Below are 17,878 nucleotides of genomic sequence, written 5' to 3'. Positions count from 1 at the left end.
GAGGCAGGAAGGGCAGGTCTGTGCTCGTGGGAAACAGCCAGCAGGGCGTAGGTTTGGCAGAAAGAAGGAATCCAGGGAGGTGGCGCTGCTCCGGGGGGCGGCTGGGCTCCCGCCCTGGGGGGGGTCTCCAGGGGGGCCAGAGGGTGTGTCGGGACAGGAAGCGGAGCCGGACCCCTGGGAGGGAGGGGATGAGGGCCCCTGAGCACCCCCAGCTCGTGTGTTCTCAGGGGCAGCGTGGCTTAGTGGGCATTTTGCACGTCCCCCAGCCGTGTGTTTTCTGGGTTCATGTACACGCGATAAAGTCCCCGTGTGCTCGCCCTGGTGGAAAGGAACATGTCACAATCAGACAGTTGGCAGCAACGACAGCCCACGAGGGTCCCCACTCAGAGCTGGCATTTTACAAAATGCTGGTGTGGCCAAGTGTGTGGATGGGCGGCCGGCAGGCGGGGCGCTTGGCGGAGGACAGCTGGGCGCAGGCCCCCCGGGCTCCCTCCCGTCACCTGCCGTGACGGCTCCCCCAGGCTTCTGGAGACAGGTCTGGGGGTCCTGGTGAGCAGGGGCATGTGCGCGGGGGACGGTGGCATCAACGGCCAGCCCTGATCCGCGCACGGCACCTCTCGGCGGGCGGGCGTCTGCTTCTCCTGTGAGAGCATATTGTTGCCCTGCTTCCAAGATGATAAATGTCACAGAGAGAAGCGGAGAAGCCAGGACTCCGGTCCAGAACTTTCTAAGATCCTCCCGTTCGCCCCGGATGGATGCCCAAACACCTGTGCTCCCACTGCCTGGGGCGGGCGGTGGCGGGGGGTGTCTGCCGCAGGTGCTGCTGCACATCCAGAAGGCGGGGCTGAGTGGGCATCTCGGGTACCAGGTCCTCAGGGAACAGGAGCTCATCGGGGGTCCCTCCCGCCTGAGCCGTCGGAGGCAGGTGTGCGGGACCGACGGGGAGAAGCCCCGAGTGTGCGCCTGGGTTTAACATCAGAGGAATCCTGGGTATAGGATGGAACCCCGGGGCCCTGGGGGACGTGAGCATACTTGAGGGAGTGAATGTGTGTGCAGGCGTGTGCCTGTGCGCCCACGCTCATGTGCATGTGTGTGTTCGTGTCCATGTGTGGGGAGCACATATGTGCACCTGTGGGGATGCACACATGTGTGTGTGCATGTGCATGTGCATGTGTGTGTTCATGGGCATGTGTGCACATATGGGATTGCACACGCGTGCATGTGTGTTCATGTGCGTGCCCACATGTGCATGCATGCTTATGCACATAGGCGTGCTCATGTGCACATCCGTATGCACACTTAGGGGCATGTGTGTGCATGTGTATATGCATGTGTGTTAAAACAGGGGCCGGAGCCCCAGTGTCCTCATGGCTGACAGGCAGGTGATCCCTGGCTTCTGTGCGTCCCCCGGTGGAGTCAGAGCCGCCCGCCTCCAGCAGGAGACGCTGTGATGTGAGTCCCCCTGACATGCCTGGTGCCGGGCACAGGACACAACGCATGGTCATGGGGTTGGGGGCTGACTCTGGGTGTGGAGTCAGCACACTCTTGCGTGCTCTCCTGGGCTCTCGGAGCCCTCTGGGGGGTCAGCGCCCCCACAACAAGACCGATACCCCAGGGGCTCATGGTCCCGAGGGCTGGAGCTTCCAGAAGGCTGCCCTGAGGCTGGACGCATTCCGAGTCCAGGGTGGTGTCCAGATGGTCCCTGACTCGCTCTGTGATCTCCAGCACGTTGTTGCCTGGTGTCGGTTTCCCTGTTTTTACACAAAAGGGAGGATAGATTGGCCTGACCTGCAGTGAGTCCCAGAGGCTGGGCAGGTCTCCAGCCAAGTACCCCGCACCCCGCTGCCCCCGCCAGCACCCGGCGGTGCCCCAGCAGCGGCAGGGCACAGTGAGTGTGCAAACGCAGTACTGCTACCTCCGTGGCACCTCGGAGCCAAGCACCGCCTCCCAGCACCAGGTGCCCGACTGCAGAACCTTCTGGATCTTTCCTGTATGGCTCTGGGCAGGGGTGAGTTTGTTATTGAGAACACAGACTTGCAGACACTAAGGAAGGGGGGATTTGGGGGCTGAAAGGGCCCATTGCACAGGGAGCCCATGACCTGGCCCTCCTGCCAGCGTGGCCAGACCACAGCAGACGACTGAGTCAACCCCACGAGCAGCCTGGGCCCTTGGCCTGGGGCAGCGGCGGCCTCCCCCGGGGTGGCGCTTGGGGCTGGCCTGGTGCCCACGTCCGTAGCCCCGATGTGAGGTATGCAGCCAACACTTCAGTCTCTTCAACATGTTATTAAGTATTCAAATCTCTGGGGGACAAGGCTTCCTAGCTAGGAGCACAGGTGCCTTCCGGGAGGGCAGCCTCCAGGCTCCGGGGAAAGAGGCCCGTGCTTTCTGGAAGCCCGCAGGTCCTGTGGGCGCTCCACGCAGCACGGGCTCTATCGTGGGGACGCCGACCCACCGGTGAGGACGCTGAGGGCCCCGGGGGGGTCGGGGGGCTGGGGTCACGTCTGTCTGCCCCTCCCACCTCTGATGCTCTCTGCTGTCATCACCGGCTGGGCCTGAGGGCTGGGGGTGGTTGGTGCCGGGTGGCCTGAGAGGTCCAGGCCCCTCGGCGGCCCAGCACACAGAACCCACGCCCTTGCCTCGGCGCACGTTCCGTGGCTGCCCTGACCTGATGAGCATCGAGGGACCCAGGAGCCCCAGGGGGCAGCTGATGGTGAGGCCGGGAACCAGCTTGGGGTGCCCCCCTCCTTCCTTGCATGCATCTCTGAGCCTCATTCATTCCTACCCACCCCTTCCTTCATTCACTTACTTGCTGACCTCTGAACCCTGCCCCTAACCCAGGGCCCCTCTTCGTAAGCTTTGGGGTCCAACCGGCTTGGCTTTGCGGCTTCGTTGGGCAGTTCCCAAGCTGCATGACCTCGGGCCTGTCCTCTGCACCGCCAAGAGCGTCGGCTCCCCTGCTGACCCGGGGCCGGCGCGACGGTGGAGGGTTCATGCAAGGGGCCCTCAGCCTGACCCTGGGCGCGGGCTCCGCAGAGGCCAGCTGGTCCCTGTGTCTGGGGGCACGTCCAGCTGGAGGGATGGTGTGACGAGGTCGGCGTGGGGACAGGAGGCCCATGGAGCCCGGGGCCGCATGAGGCCAGGAAAGACGTGCTGGAAAGAGCCGGGCAGTGAGCCCGGGTGGCAGGCCCACGAGGACCCCGGGGAAGCGGCACAAGCTCAGGACCCGGGGGAGGGGCCCCTGGTGCTCCCCCTCCCCATGCACACTTACCCCCCAGCCCCACGTGACTGTAAGGGCTGCCTCGGGCCTGAGAGTCCTCCCTGTGGGCAAGGGGTGGAGGAGCCGAGGGGCAGGGGGAGCAGGGAGGATGGGAGAGAGGGCTGAGCGCCTCCACCTGCCACCCAGCCCTGGCTGCTGGGGCCCTGCTGTGTAGACTCAGGCCGGCCGCTGGGCTGAGGGCAGTTAGGGTTCTCCCCGCCGCCAGTGGCTGTGGCAGAGGCAGAGGGGCCAGTCCCCAGGCACAGGAAGTCAGGCTTGCCCCTCCCAGGGGCGTCTCCTTCGGCAGGAGGGAGGCTGGTGAGGGGGACCCGTCAGGCCCTCCCCGATGTGCATGGGAGCCGCGAGGTGAGCGGCCCAGCCGCACTGGGATGTGCAGAGCTTCCTACAACCTCTGGGCCTCCGGCTGGCGCTGAGCTCTTGTCCAGCCCCTGGCTCTCCGGCGCGTCCACAGAGGCCAGGTGGGGGGGCTCTGGGCCTGGCAACTGGAAGGGCCCCCTCCAAATCCTGGAGCCAGGCAAAGGTGAGGGGCACGGCTTGCCCAGACCTCGGGGCAGCACGGGGGCCCGGGCTCTGTCCTCTGCAGCCTAAAGGCTTGGACCTTGAGGCCCCCTTGAGGCCCCCACGTCCTGCCTCTCCCTACAGGGGGACAGATGCACGGCCCAGAGCAGCGCCCCGCTGTGCAAGCCCCAGGCGGAGGGTCCCAGCCCCTGGGTCACCTGCACGGCCCCTCCTGTGGTCCCAGGTCAGGCCAGGTCCGAGCTGCGGGACCTCAGGCATGTTTTGGCTCCCAGGGCTCATGACCCTCCGTTCCGGGTCAGTCCTGGCCATGAGGGGACCACAGCAGGTTCCCGCCAGTGTCTGGCCCTCTCCATCCGGGTGGACGGTGTCCAGAGTGGAGGCTGCAGACGGACGGCTGGACCCCACCCTGCAGGTTGGGGAGTGGGCTGTGGGTGGGCTGCAGACTCCAGGCGGCAGATACAGATGGGTGGTGGGTGACACAGCAGGACTCGGGGTCCCAAGGGCAGGAGAGGAGGCAACCCCTGCCCACCACTGTGCCTCAGTTTCCCTGGCTGCAAGGAAGAGCGGCTCCGCTGGCCGGACGCATCCTCCCCACGTGGGCTCAGCATCCTCGCCCTCCCCTGGCAGCGGAGGCCCAAAGGCTCTGGCAGGCTCGGAAAGGCCGAAAGCCCCTGGGGCACCGTCTGGAAAATGAGAGTGGGCGGGCGGGATGGAGCCACGCTGGACGTGGGTGCCGCAGGTTCTGCTCCCAGCGACACTCTGGAAGCCAGTGACGGCAGTGCTGGGCCCCGGGGACCTGGGCTGTCAGTCGTCGGGAGGAGAGGCTGGAGACAGCTCTGGGGGGCGGTCTGACCTTTGCAAGGGGCCCCCCTCGCCCGGGCAGTGAGCCCCACGGCGCCTCCCCTCCGGGGGCTGCGACTGAGCTGTACCATGAGAGGACAGATGGAGCCTGACTGGGTGTTTTGGAAAGAGAAAAATCCGTGTTCCTGGGACCCTGACCTCGCCCTTTGCTCAGGGTCACTCTGACGGGAAGGCGGGGGTGGGGGTGGGGGTGGGGGTGGTCCCTCTGTGCTCTGCTCCACCAGTCAGATGCCCAGGCCTCACGTGAGATCTGTGGGCGCGTGCGAGGGCACCTGTGTGTGCGTGTGCTCAGGGTGACGGAGCCCGGGGGTCCCACCCCTCCCTCCAGGAGCACGAGGTGGGGGGAGTCGGGTTTGCGGGAACAGGTGCTCGGGCTCCCCCGCCACCGCGAGGATGGATGAGGCCGCCGCACCCGGAGCCTCGGCACCGTCGGTCACCACACCAGGGAAGCGTCGGGGAAACAGGCGTGGATTCCATTTCAGGTAAAAAGCAAAAGGAGGGCAGCCTGGGGGGCTCAGCAGTGGAGCGTCTGCCTTCAGCCCAGGGCATGATCCTGGAGTCCCGGGATCGAGTTCCGCATCGGGCTCCCTGCATGGAGCCTGCTTCAGTCCCTCTGCCTGTGTCTCTCTCTCTCTGTGTGTCTCATGAATAAATAAATTAATTTAAAAAAATCTAAAAAAAAAAAAAAAGGTTAAAAGTGTGCTTTTTTGTTTTTGTTTTTTATTAAAGCAAAAGGAGCGGCATGAAATAAAAACATAAATACTTGGCTGTGTTTGTCTAGGATTGGAGAAAATCAGGCTGGAGAGGTGCCATTCCGTCACCACAGGCTGCCGGTGGGGCCGGCACGGGGAGTAGATTCGGGTTTCTCTGCACACAGGCCTGTTGTGTCGGGATTCTTACGAGTGCAAATGACCTTTGTCAGAGAGAAGCCAACCAAGGGGCAGAGGAACGGCAGAGTTCGTTGTGGGGGACATCGGGGCCCAGGGTAGAGCACGGGGACAGGAGGCTGGGCACTCGGGAGACTGCCGGCTGGGCTGGAAGGAGGCTACTGGGAACCGTGGCCCCAGAGCAGGAATGCAGAGGGCATCGGGGGACTCCCAGGGCCACGTGGGTGGAGGACCTGGGCCCAGACCGCGCAGGCCACCGGGTGGGGGCCGCCCGGGGCCAGGATGCCGCCTGTGGGCAGGGCTGTGAGCCCGCTGCTGGACGGGCCAGGGCTCCGCATGCAGGGCCCTCCCGGTGGAGCCTTCTCGTGGACTCTGTTCATGACCCACTGGAGCCTTCCAGAGTTGCCCCAAGAAGATCCAGTCTCTGCTCCAGGCTGGTCTTGCCGCAGCCACCAAGTCAGAAGGGGGTCATTGGCTTATTCTCACCTCATTTCAGGACACACGGGCAAATCTCCAGCCAAAGGCCCTTTGGCAGACATTGTAAAACCACTGAGCTGCGTCCTCCACAGGTCACCCCGGCTTTGCAACATCTGCAGAGGAAGGGGCAGTGGTCCAGCAGGGGCAGGGGTCCAGCTGGGAGGGCAGGGGTCCAGCTGGGGGAGCAGGAGCCTGGGTCCAGCAGAAGTGGGGCCTGGGTCCAACTGGGGTGGGGGCCGAGATCCAGCTGGGGCAGGGGTCTAGCTATGTCAGGGGATGGGGTCCAGCTGGGGCAGGGACAGGGGTTCAACAGGGGCAGGGACAGGGGTCCAGCAGGGTCTGGGGTCCAGCTGGGGTAGGGGCAGGGGCCCAGCAGGGTAAGGGTCCAGCTGGGACAGAGGCAGGGGTCCAGCAGGGTCCGGGGTCCAGCTGGGGCAGGGGTCCGGTGAATTGTTCAGACTCTGGGCTGTCTCCACCACTGTTCCGGGCAAGTTCCTTCCCCATTTGGGACCTCAGTTTCTCCATCTACAAATGCAAGGTGGTTGGAGGGGACATATATGGGTTCCATTGTAGGCAGGTCAACCCACAGTGGAGGTTCTTAATCTTGGCCTCCATCCAGGGACTTCCGGGCCGGGGTCATGCCCACGAAGAGCTGACCTGTGCACCGTGGGACGCCGAGCAGCATGGTCTCCACCTGTGAGATGCCAGCCACCCCTTTCCGCAGCCGTGACAGCCACACATGCCTCCAAACACTGCCAGGCTCTGCTGGGGGCATGGCTACCGCGGCTTGAGAATGCCCACGCCACACGGCCTGTGGTCCTGACCACGGCTCCCGGGGACCCCGGATCTGTGTGTAAACCCTGAACATACAGGCTCTGTCTGGAGAGAAGGTTACCGGAGCTTATGACCCTAAAAGGGGAGCCAGTGCCCCCCCCCCCGCCCCCGACCGTAATGGTGGTTGATGCACTTGCGGAGTGCTGCCCGCGATGTGGCCCCGGTGGTCCTTGACAGGACAGGCCCATGGATGGTCTTTTCTTCCTCATTCATGAGCTTTTCCTTGGGGTTTCTCTGTGTTTCTCGACCCCAGAAGGTCTCTGGGATGTGCCCCCCTCCCCCAACATCCTTCATTGTCTGTAGAGAAGTCTCTTCCACAAATTGCCACTTTATCTGAAGTGTTCCTACCGGGTCTCTAAGCCCCATTGATGGAAGAGGACTGTTACATATGCAATCGCCCGCATTTATTTACATATCAGTGGCAAAGGGGGGAGGGTCCGGGTTTTCATCTCGGTGACACAGCTGCACATGTAAAAAGGGCGTCTATTAAGAAGGCCGTCGCTTGGTACAAGCTGCAGCATCTAATTGGCTTCTCGGGGACTTTTTTTTATTATTATTATTTGCTCTGGGAACTGTTCATTTGAGCAAACGATATTAAATGCCTATTGTCTCCGTCTTTAAGGAATTAGCAGCTGAAAACCAGCACCGGGACATCAGTGCCGTGTGACAACGGCTCCGGCGCAGTCTGGCTGCCGACCGGGGTCTGTGGAGTTCTGACGGATAATAAGCTGGTTTCGGCGGTGGCGCGCTACAACTCGGCTTTCGCTGAACCTACAATTAGCTGAAATAGGTTTCCCCTCCCCTTTACGACTGCTCGAGGAGATGCAGCACGGCTGGGAAGGTCTATTTAAAGCGGGTCAGGTTCGAGCGTCTCTACAGAGGGAGGAATAGGCCGGACCTGGGGAGGACGGGGTAGGGCACCTCACCCGCGACATCATGAGGAGCCCCGCGCCTTCCCCCGGATGGTGACTCTCGGAGCTGGGCTTCCGATCCCTGCAGTGGGGTCTACTGGGCCCCCCAGGACCCGGCGAAGCAGAACGCCGGGGGGTGAGGCTGGCAGAGCTCAGCAGTTAAGATCACAGAGCACACAAAATGGCTCATGGGTTCCAAATTCTGTGAAGTGGCTGACGGTGACGCCCAGCTCACAGGGTGGCGTGAGGCCTACGCCCGTTAACGCCCAGCACAGGCTTCGGCTCGTGGGATGGGCCGCACGCTTACTCCTGTCATCAGCAGGCGGGCGCACCGCCCCTGACTCTGTGCAAGGGTCACACACGCCTGGGCCCTGAGAGCACCATCCGACACCTAAACTGTTGGGGCAAGGAGTGCCCAATGGCATGACTGCGCCCCCAGGGATCGCCAGGCCATGTCTGGAGACGCCTCTGCGGGCCCAGTCCTGCCGAGTGCTTGCTACAAGCATCTAGCGGGTCAGGATCAGGGTCGCCGTGGCTCAGCATCTGCCGCGCACCGGGTGGCCCCAGAAGACAGTGGTGCCAGGGCCGGGAAGCCCTGAGGTGGGGGACGGCGGGTAGCAGGACGGAAAGAGGAGGGGCCGTGTCAGAGCGGAGCCAGAGAGACGCAAGGGCCTTGGGCGCCCTGGGCCTTGCCTGTCCCCTCCGGGCTGTCACACCTGGCCCACAAGCCAAGGCCTCTTGGCTCCCTGACTCCTACGGGGACCCTCTGGGACCAACATCTGGACCTCACAGAAGGGCCGGATGGACACGTGGGCCCCCGAGAAACAGAAGCTCAGCTGGGTCCCCGGAGGTCCAGTGCAACCTTTGTCCGCTGCCTTTGCCCCCCGCCCCCCACCCAGCCATCCTCGCTGGCACCAGCGGAGCCCCGTCAGGGACATGGATGCTGGGGCCTGGCACAGGTCAGGAGGGGCAGCACCGTGCACGGAGAAGGGGTGGGAACGCCATCGGGGGCAGGTGACTCCCCCCACCCCCACCTCGAGAGGACCTGTGGCCGCTGGGACACACTGAGCCTTCACACGGAGGGCGCGGGTGCAGCTTGCAGCTGCCTGGCTTCGTAAGGACGCGCACCGTTAGCAACGCTCTGCAGAGTACCTGCCGTCCCGGCGCCGGGAATGCCTGGTGCAACTGGTGTCTAAGGACCTGGCCCTCCTCAGGAAGCCTGGGGAGCGGCTCACCCTGAGCAAGGCGGCAGCAGCCAGGGGTCCAGCCAGGCCCGGGTGGTGCCGCAGGACCAGGGGTCAGAGCCCGCGTGGAGTCCGCCCTGGGCCGGGCAGCCGTCAGGGCCGAGGGCGGAGCTGAGGGTTTGGAGTCAGGAGGGTACAGCACGCCTGTGGACGACCCCCGCTCCCCCCTGCTCGCCGTCTGGGCCTGAACCCAGAGAAGAACCCCGTCCCAGCCTCCCCAGCTCCCCAACCTCTTGGGTTGTCAACGGGGCTCTAATTAGAGGCCTCCGCAGGTGACACACACATAGAGCAGCTATAACTTCTCCGCCACCGACGCCTTCATGAGCCACGGAAAGCCCCGGGGTGGTTTTCATCATGATCCCGAGGCACCGACCCGCTGCCAAGCTGCCTCTGGGGAGAAAATCTGACATGTGGGATGTACTGACAAGCGGCAGGCTTGGGACCTGGCTGCTCTGCAAACAGCCTGGAGGAGCAGGCGGGGGTGGAGAGGGCTCGGAGGCTTCACATGGGGACAAGGCGTGTGTCATCCACGGCACGCTCACAGAGGGGCCATGCTTCCCCCGCCGCCCCCAGCCACCCCGTCAGCTCAGGTCAGGAAGGGGGGCGCAGGTCGGAAACCCTGGAGACGCTTCCAGAACCGTGGACTGGTGTTCGCGGTCTGCAGAGTAGGTTATAAAGTTCAAGGAAGAACAGAGCTGAAGTGAGCCTCCCAGAACGACAACAGCGATTCGGCGCCAATTGCATAAAAGGAGCCGTCAGGCCTCCTCGCCACCGTGCCGTCTAACTGTGGGTTTAAACGGCCTTTGCCATGACGTGTGCTCAATTGCGGAGGCCGCCGGCATCCAAAAGATTACAGATGAGTCTGCCTCGGGTAGCCGGAGCTATGACGGACGGTTCCAGACCCAACAGGAGGGCATCGAGGGAGGGGGCGGCTCACAGTGGACATCTTACGCTCCGGGCCGTGCGGGGTGCGGTCTGGGAGAGCCAAGTCCAGGGGCACCTCCTGGGATGGACGTTGGTCAGCGAGCACTTGCCGAGCATCCACCCTGCGCCCACCCCCGAGTGGACGCTGGAGGCTGGGAGACAGATGGGGAACAGCCCAGCACGTGCTGGGAAAGGGAGCCCGGGCTAGCATGGAGACGAGCAGGAAATGGGGACCTGCCATCAGTTCTCCACCTGTCCACCCCGGCAATGCCCCTGGGGACCCCAATAGTAGACCCAAAAGATGAGACGGGGTAGCCGTCAAGTCCACGAGCTCCTGCACGGCACCTGCTCACCCGTTTCAGCGTCTAATCCCTTCTAATAAAACTGAATGTGTACGCCTTGCGGTAAGACGGCCCTGCCTCTGCCACCGGGGTGGCCAGCCCCGCTCCACCCTGGCCTTGGGGACATTCACTACTTCCTGGAGAGGAAATTCCCCTCTGGCTCATAGTCTCCTGGCCTGCTCACCGTCTGAGTAGGACAGCCTGAGGCGAAGGGCTGGGACCGCACCTGCGGGAGGTTGGGGAGCCCCACAGCCGCGTCCACTGAGGTCGCTCAGGCAGGATGGGTTAGGGGTCACACGGGGTCCTAGATGGTGCCCTCCCATCACCCAGAGAACGAGACTCCACTGCTCACTTGGAGTCGGGTCCCAGCTGGACACGTGCTTTGGGCACCTGTTTCGAGGGACCCTCTGCTGTGCACGTCTGCTGGGGACCGCGGCGGGCGGCGGGTGGGGATGCAGGGGCTCCGGATCCAGAGCCCCAGCCATCTCGCCATCTCTTCCTGCTGGGAGACAGAGTGAGCTAAGAAAGGAGCGGCGTGCCAATGAATTAATGCACGGGGAACTGAGTAGGGAAGATGAGAAAAGACCGCAGCACAAGGAGAACCGTAACTAGTCAGCTCACCAAGCGGCTGTTTCCTACTCTAAGCTGTAATCGCACAGGACTTAAGTGCCTTGAACGTGTGAGCCGCCACGCCGGGGGCACGACAGGATGGATGGGCTGGATCCTGCTCTCCCGTGCAGACAAGCAGAGGAAGCAAGGAGGTGAGATCAACAATCCTGGGGTCCCGAGGTCCCGCGTCGGGTGCTGGCCACACACACCCCACCCCTCCCTGTCTTTACAACCGTGTAGGACCTGGGCTCTGGGCATCTGGGGGCTGGTCCCAGGATCTTGTGAAGTTAGTGCCCTTCTAGTGGGTCAGTCCATTTCACATGCTGGTTGGAAGGAACCCCATGCTCCAGACCCCGCTGTCTAGGGCTCCTGGGACCTGCTGGGGGGACTCGGGGCTCCTTCCCCTTCCGGGGAGTGTGCTTCACGTCCTGCCCTAGAAGCACTTACTGAGAAGCACCAAATAAGTTTTGGCAAGTGCAAGCCCGTGGGACTGCAGAGCACTTTGCAAGTGGGCTCAGCAAAAATCATGATTTCTGTAAAGATTTTTATTTATTTATTAGAGAGAGAAAAAGAGTGAGCATAAGCAAGGAGAGGGGCAGAGGGAGAAGCAGACTCTCCACTGAGCAGGGGGCCCGATGTGGGGCTTGATCCCAGGACCCTGGGACCACAACCTGAGCCAAATGTAGATGTTTCACCGACTGAGCCACCCAGGGGCCCCAAAATCATGATTTCTAACCGTAAAATGCATCACCCTGTGGCATAAGAGAGGAAGGGAGCGTCTTGGAGCACCACACAAACAAGGAGAGGAAAAGGAGACAGAACCACAGGGATGCACACCCTCACGGTTATGGAAAATGTACCGACGGACCAGTATAAGGAAATTGAATACAGTTCTTAAATAAATGAGTTCATCATCTTTAAGGTTTTACAGAAGGAAGAAATTAGGGCAAATCCGGAGCTTAAGGTCTGTTTGCTGAAATAAGCAAAAAAAAAAAAAAAAAAAAAAAAGGAAAGTTTTATTTCTAACAGTATGCTAACATATTTTCATTCTGCACAAATGGCCCTAGGTCCTTGCATAAATGAGACCTGTGAGGACCATGGCAGGTTTTATGCACTAGGACAGTACAACACCGCGCATGTTATTTTACTTTATCACATCCAAGGCATCAAGAGTGAGACTTCCAGCCTCCTGAACTATGCTTTGGCTTCTGCTGTTTCTGGGGGTGTCCTGACAGCCGCCTATCACAGAGCCTGGGTGACCCCGGGAGCAGTGACCGAGACAGGGGACAGGACAGGTCCCTGGCTGAGGCCTGGCTCCTTCCCATGGGCCTGGACCTCAGTGAATAATTAAAGAAATAGGGATCCCTGGTGGCTCAGCGGTTGGGCACTGCCTTCAGCCCAGGGTGTGATCCTGGGGTCCTGGGATCGAGTCCCACGTCAGGCTCCCCACGTGGAGCCTGCTTCTCCCTCTGCCTGTGTCTCAGCCTCTGTCTCTCTCTCTCTCTCTCTCTGTGTGTGTCTCTCATGAATAGATAAATTTTTTTAAAAAATCTTAAAAAATAAAATAAAACATTTTAATTAATGTTATTTAGTATTAAAACCCTTAAAGTGATCATTAAATATGATGTTGGGACAAACTCTCTGAATTTGCCTGTCCGGTAGGCAGCTGTGCGTCAGCAGAGGCTGGTTCCCGTGCTCATCCTCCATGTAACCTTGGACACAGGTAAATGTCCATGATTTTTCCCGTTTGCAGACACGATGAGTCTCGGAGGGAAGGCACTTGCCTCCACTGCCTTCGCTGTGACCAGCGCGACCAGGAGCGGCGCTGAGCCAGGTGGGTGGGCATGGCCGGGCTTCCTCCACCCTCTGCTAATCCTGCACACAGAGACTTGGCTTGCTTGGACCATTAGCCTTGTTAAATCTGGCTCAGAAGCAAAGAGCTTTAATTATTCCCCCAGGGGAAATTGGTGCTCCCCTCCCTACCCCAAACCCTGCAGAGGGCAGGCGGAAAATAAAGTAAAATAAAATAAAATAGAACATCACCAATCCATCAGCCTCGCAATGAAGACAGACTGCTGACACCAAGAGGGGCTCGGTGCGGGGAGTTATTAAGCGTGGAATGGGTTGGTTCAAATTAATTGGTTCAGCTGTGACCTCTGGTCCCCGGGAAAGGTTGGGAGTGTTGACTACACAGGACAGGAAACCCAGCCAAGCGGACACAGTAATTGGTGGTGAACTCAGCACCAGCTGGGTGGTCCATGAGCAGAGCCCTTTCCTGCCCTCCCCAGAGCCCTTCAGTGAAGTCTGTCTGCTGCTGCCAATCTGGGGAGGGAACCTGGAAAATCAGTCCAAGGGGCTCCAGACAAGGGGGGCTGCTGGGAACGAGGGTGGGAGCCAAGGAGGCTGTGGGAGCCACAGCGAACTATGGTAATCACCTAAGGAATGGTGGAAATGAGTCATGGAGGGCTGTGGGAGCCTAGGGGTGGCTCTGGGAGCCTAGGGGGAGCCATGGGGGATGTGGGAGCTATGGGGGGCTCTGGAAGCGATGAGGGAGCTGTGGGAGCCATAGGAGGGCTGTGGGAGCCATGGGGGTGCTCTGGGAGCCTAGGGGTAGATGTGGGAGCCATGGGGGGTGTGGGAGTCATGGGCGGGCCCTGGGAGCCATGGGGGAACCTAGGGGGAGACATGGGAACCATGGGGGATGTGGGAGCTGGGGGGGGTTCTGGGAGCCATGGGGGAGCTGTGGGAGCTATAAGGGCCTGTGGGAGCCATGGGGGAACCTAGGGGGAGATGTGGGAGCCATGGGGGTTGTGGGAGCTATGGGGGGGCTCTGGGAGCCATGGAGGGCTATGGGAGTCATGGGGGGTTGTGGGAGCCTAGCGGGGCCGTGGGAATCATGAGGGGTCTGTGGGAGCCCAGGGGGAGACATGGGAGCCATGGGGGGGTATGGGAGTCATGGGGGGCTGTGGGAGCCATGGGGGGTATGGGAGTCATGAGGGGCTGTGGGAGTCCAGGGGGAGCCATGGGAGCCATGGGGGCACTGTGAGAACCTTGGGGTGCTCTGGGGGCTATGGGGTGGTGGTGGGAGCTGGGGGCCAGCATGGGGGTGCAGGAAACCCAGAGCTAGGGAGACACAGCTCCACTGGGTATAGGGAGCCCCCGGGCTTACTCCTGGGTCGGGTCCAGGGGGCAGCACACCCCACTACCCACGGTGTCCCCCACACAAGCCCCAGGGTCTGTGTCGCTGCAATGAGGCGTGCACTGGGTCACTCCTGGGTGGCCCCCTGTGCCGGTCTGGCCACTTGGACAGCTCCCCGGGACACTGTCCTGAGGCTGAGCGCTCCCTCTGGCTGGGACGTGGACGTGGCTCCCCCGACTTTAGCGCAGAAGAGGGACAACTTTCTCGTCCCCACAGCCGATCCATGGTCCTCGCTGTGGGGCGACACCCGGGCCCCCCCTGAGTACCGGAGACTGTGGGGCTCTGCTGGCTTGTGCCCTGTACCCCGTCCACTCAGCATCCCACCTCCAGAGCCTGCCCCCCCATCCGTGCTCTGCGGGGCTTGGGCCCTGCTTGCCTCTCCTCTTCCTCAGTGGTCCTCAGGGAGCTCCTGGATTCCTCCCCAAAGCGGGGTGTGGGGGGGACAGCGGCACATCCACTCGCCCCCTCCCTCTCCCCCAGGGGAGCTGCTGTAGCCCCTGCATGGTCTCTCTGGGCTCCCTACCTCACCTCGTGGCCCCGCCCCATTCTCTCCCTGCCCAGGGCCCCTCCCTGGAGCCCCCGCCCGCCCAGAGCCTCCGCTGGCCCCGCACACCCCCACCCCCACACCTGTTCAGCTCTCTGTCCCCTTCCACGGCAGGTCACCCCGGCCACTGGCTGAAGGAGCTGGGCTCCTCGTCCTCACAGCCTGCTGTCCTATGACGCAGCGCCCCGGCCGCCTTGCTCTCTTCCCCAGAAGCGACAGCGGGGTCCCTCCCCTCCTCCGGGGACCGGGAGGGCCTCGCCTGATTCGGGAGCAGGCCCGCCTAAGTCACTGCAGAGGGTCCACGTGCGAGGTGCGATGGGGCCGAGGAGCAGGACACACGGTGTCCTGCTGTGCCATGTCCCCTGCTGAGCTGGGCACGGCCGTCTGGCCTCCGTGGGCAGAGTAGGTGGGAAGCGCCTGTCTCTGTCCCCCAGCAAAGCCGGACGCAGCAGGTGGGAAGCGGCCGCGTCCTCGCATCCTTTCCGCGGCCCTAGGCCAGTGGCTCGGAGAGTCCTCGGGCCTCTGGGGGGGTCGGGGCCAGCTGCCAGGCCCAGGGCCTGCATGGGGCGGGGGGGGGGGGTCAGCACCAACAGGAGCGCGCCTTTCCTTGCAGGGTCCCCTGTGCACGCTGCTTGCATGGCTCCAAAGGATGGAGGGGGCTGTGGGGTCACAAGCCCCCCTGAATGCTGACCTGAGCTTGCTTCCCTCTGGCCTGTGGGTTCCTGGAGCCCAGGACCGCTCCTGTGTCCACCCCACACTTAGAGTCGCTGGCCAGTGTGTGCTTTGGAGCTTCCGGCATGTTCTTTCTGCCCACAACATCTGACCCGTCTGTGGGTTACCAGACTTCATTCATCTCCCCTGGAAACCTTTCCCGAACTCGAACCTAGATTTCCTTCAAATACGTGCGCACCTGGCTCCCGTGTCTTCTGCATTCATTACTGCCGGCGAGAAACCGGAGGACAGCCTGATTTTTGTCCCTGTAATGTTCTCCTGCCAGAAAGCTGAAAGATGACATTTTCAGTCTTGAAATAAAATAAACGGAAACATAACTGCCAGACCCCGTAGCTGTTTCTCTGATTTCATTTGGGGAAAGGGTGTCCTTTTGACCTCCCTGCTCTGTTCTTATTTCATCCAGGACAGCTTTCCCCAGTGAGGTTTTGTTTGTTTGTTTGTTTAATTAGGCTCCACGCCCAGCGCAGAGCCTGACGTGGGGCTCGAACTCACAACTGTGCGACCGACCTGAGCCGAGATCAAGAGCCGCCGGAGGCCCCGGGCGCGCCGTCAGCGAGGTTTCAGACACCTGCTCCTGCTCCGGGCTATCGGGCTTCTTCCTTAGAAACATTTCCAGGCTTTGGCAGTTTGGGTTCCTAGTCTCCATCTTCCCAGCTCTTCTCACACAAGACTCAAAGAGTTAGGATTTTTCTTTACACTTGGGGGAAGCACCTGAAGGTGGACACGGATGCGATGACCCTGGCCCCCCTGAGCCCACGGTTGCGGAGCAGGAGGCGTGTTTGGTGCTCCCCACCCCCACCCCACCCCGCTCGCCGTCTTATCCAGCTTTCTAGGTGCTTCCGTGACATTCTGCGTCCAACCCAACCAGTTTCCCAGTATGTTCTGGCTCAAGTGGCAATTCTTTTCCTAAATTCTTCTGGAATCTTCCAGAGGATGCTATCTATTTATCAAAGTAACAATCGCAAAATTAATGCACAGAGATGCGTGAAACACACATGTGTGCGTGGTGGCGACAAGCGAGGGTCTCTAGAGGATCACCGCCTCGGTGCAGCTGGCGGAAGGGGGGGGCTCCCTCCTTCACCCCAGCCTCTCCTGCCCACCCACGAGGGAGCCTCTGCCCCCCCTTTCTGAAATCGTTTTCCTCCGCCCCTTCCTGACTTTAGCGTCCGCACGTGCATCCTGAACAATATGTTGCTGCCTCCTCCCTGCTCTGGAAGCCCACACAGGCCTTCTTGGGGACGTGCTTTTTCACCCCGCATTACCCGCATTATGCTTGTGGGATTGACCTTGGGTTGTGTTAGCCGTGACCCAGGCACAGAGCGGGTCCCCGATGTGAATGCACCATACTGTGTTTATTCACTTTATTTTGATGGAAGCTTGGGGTTGTCAGGGTTGGGGCTACTATAAACAACGCTGCAGGGGGGGCATCCCGGTGCGGGCGCCCCACGTTCTGAGTTCCCAGAGCTGCCCGTGGCATTGCCAATCCTACACGGTATGGGCGTGCTCAGATTTCCCAGGAAGTCTGGGTTATTTTTCAAAAGGCTTGCCTTCCAAAACGGGGGGAGATTTTCATGGCTTCTCATCCCTGCCTCATCCATTATTTGACATTGTCTGTTTTTTGATTTTTTGCCAACCTAGGAGATATGTAGTGGTCAATTTGCATTTTCCTGGTTACAAGGGCATGTTTTCATATTTATGAGGCTTTGGGGATTTGTGTGCATGGATGAGATGTCTCCTAGAGTCTTCCGCCCGATTTTTCTGTTTGAGAGGAGTTCTTTCTATGTGTAGAACCGTGACTTTGTTGGATTAACTGTAATGCAAATGGGCTCCTCGTTTGTGACTTATTATTTTATTTTTGATGATTTGATTCAATAATTGAGAATTCTTTAATTTTATGCAAGCAAATTAATAAGACTTTTCCTTTGGGTTTGTGTGTCTTGTGCTTATTTTAAAATTCTTCTTAACACTTTCCAACGGCATTATAGCTTTGCATTTCCTAAGTCTTAAATCCACATAGAATTATTTTTGCATGTAGTGTGAGATGGGGATTCAATCTTATTTGTTTTCTGCCTGGACACCTAATTTCCCAGCACGATTTCTTGGAAAGCCCAATTTTTGCCCTCTGGTCTTCAATAAAAATGGTGATATGCAGAGATGTCTATACAACCGTGGCCTCATTCTGTCCTCTGTGTGCAGTTGTCCAGTCGTGCACCGTAGCCACGTGTCCTAACCTAGAATATAAAAGCCTTGTTGACTAAAAGGACAAGTTCATCTATGTTATCAGCTTTCAGACACGTTGGTGATCCCTGGCCCTTCACATTTTCTTTTTTTTTTTCTTCACATTTTTATATGCATTTTAGAATTAGTTTATCATGCCTCACACCCCAAAATTACTAGGATTTGTATTATGGCATTGAATAATTAAATCAGTTTTGGGTAATGGGTATTTTCCATACTCGAACTTCCAAGACTCGCAGGAAGCTGGTTCAATTTTCTCCGAAGTATAGGCATTTCTCCAA

The 17,878-nt window shown here is 60.2% G+C and overlaps 1 long non-coding RNA gene across 1 annotated transcript; it reads left to right on the top strand.

Moving 5' to 3' along the window:
* Positions 1-10,514: 10,514 nt before the first annotated feature.
* On the top strand, positions 10,515-17,512 carry LOC125752393 (uncharacterized). Its single transcript, XR_007401825.1, has 3 exons — positions 10,515-11,036; positions 12,638-12,718; positions 15,809-17,512. It is a non-coding gene; the product is annotated as an uncharacterized LOC125752393 (long non-coding RNA).
* The last annotated feature ends 366 nt before the right edge of the window (positions 17,513-17,878 follow it).

The sequence above is a fragment of the Canis lupus genome, chromosome 13 (genome assembly GCF_003254725.2).
Source record: "Canis lupus dingo isolate Sandy chromosome 13, ASM325472v2, whole genome shotgun sequence".
NCBI lineage: Eukaryota > Metazoa > Chordata > Mammalia > Carnivora > Canidae > Canis > Canis lupus.
This window is presented reverse-complemented; position numbering and strand designations above follow the sequence as displayed.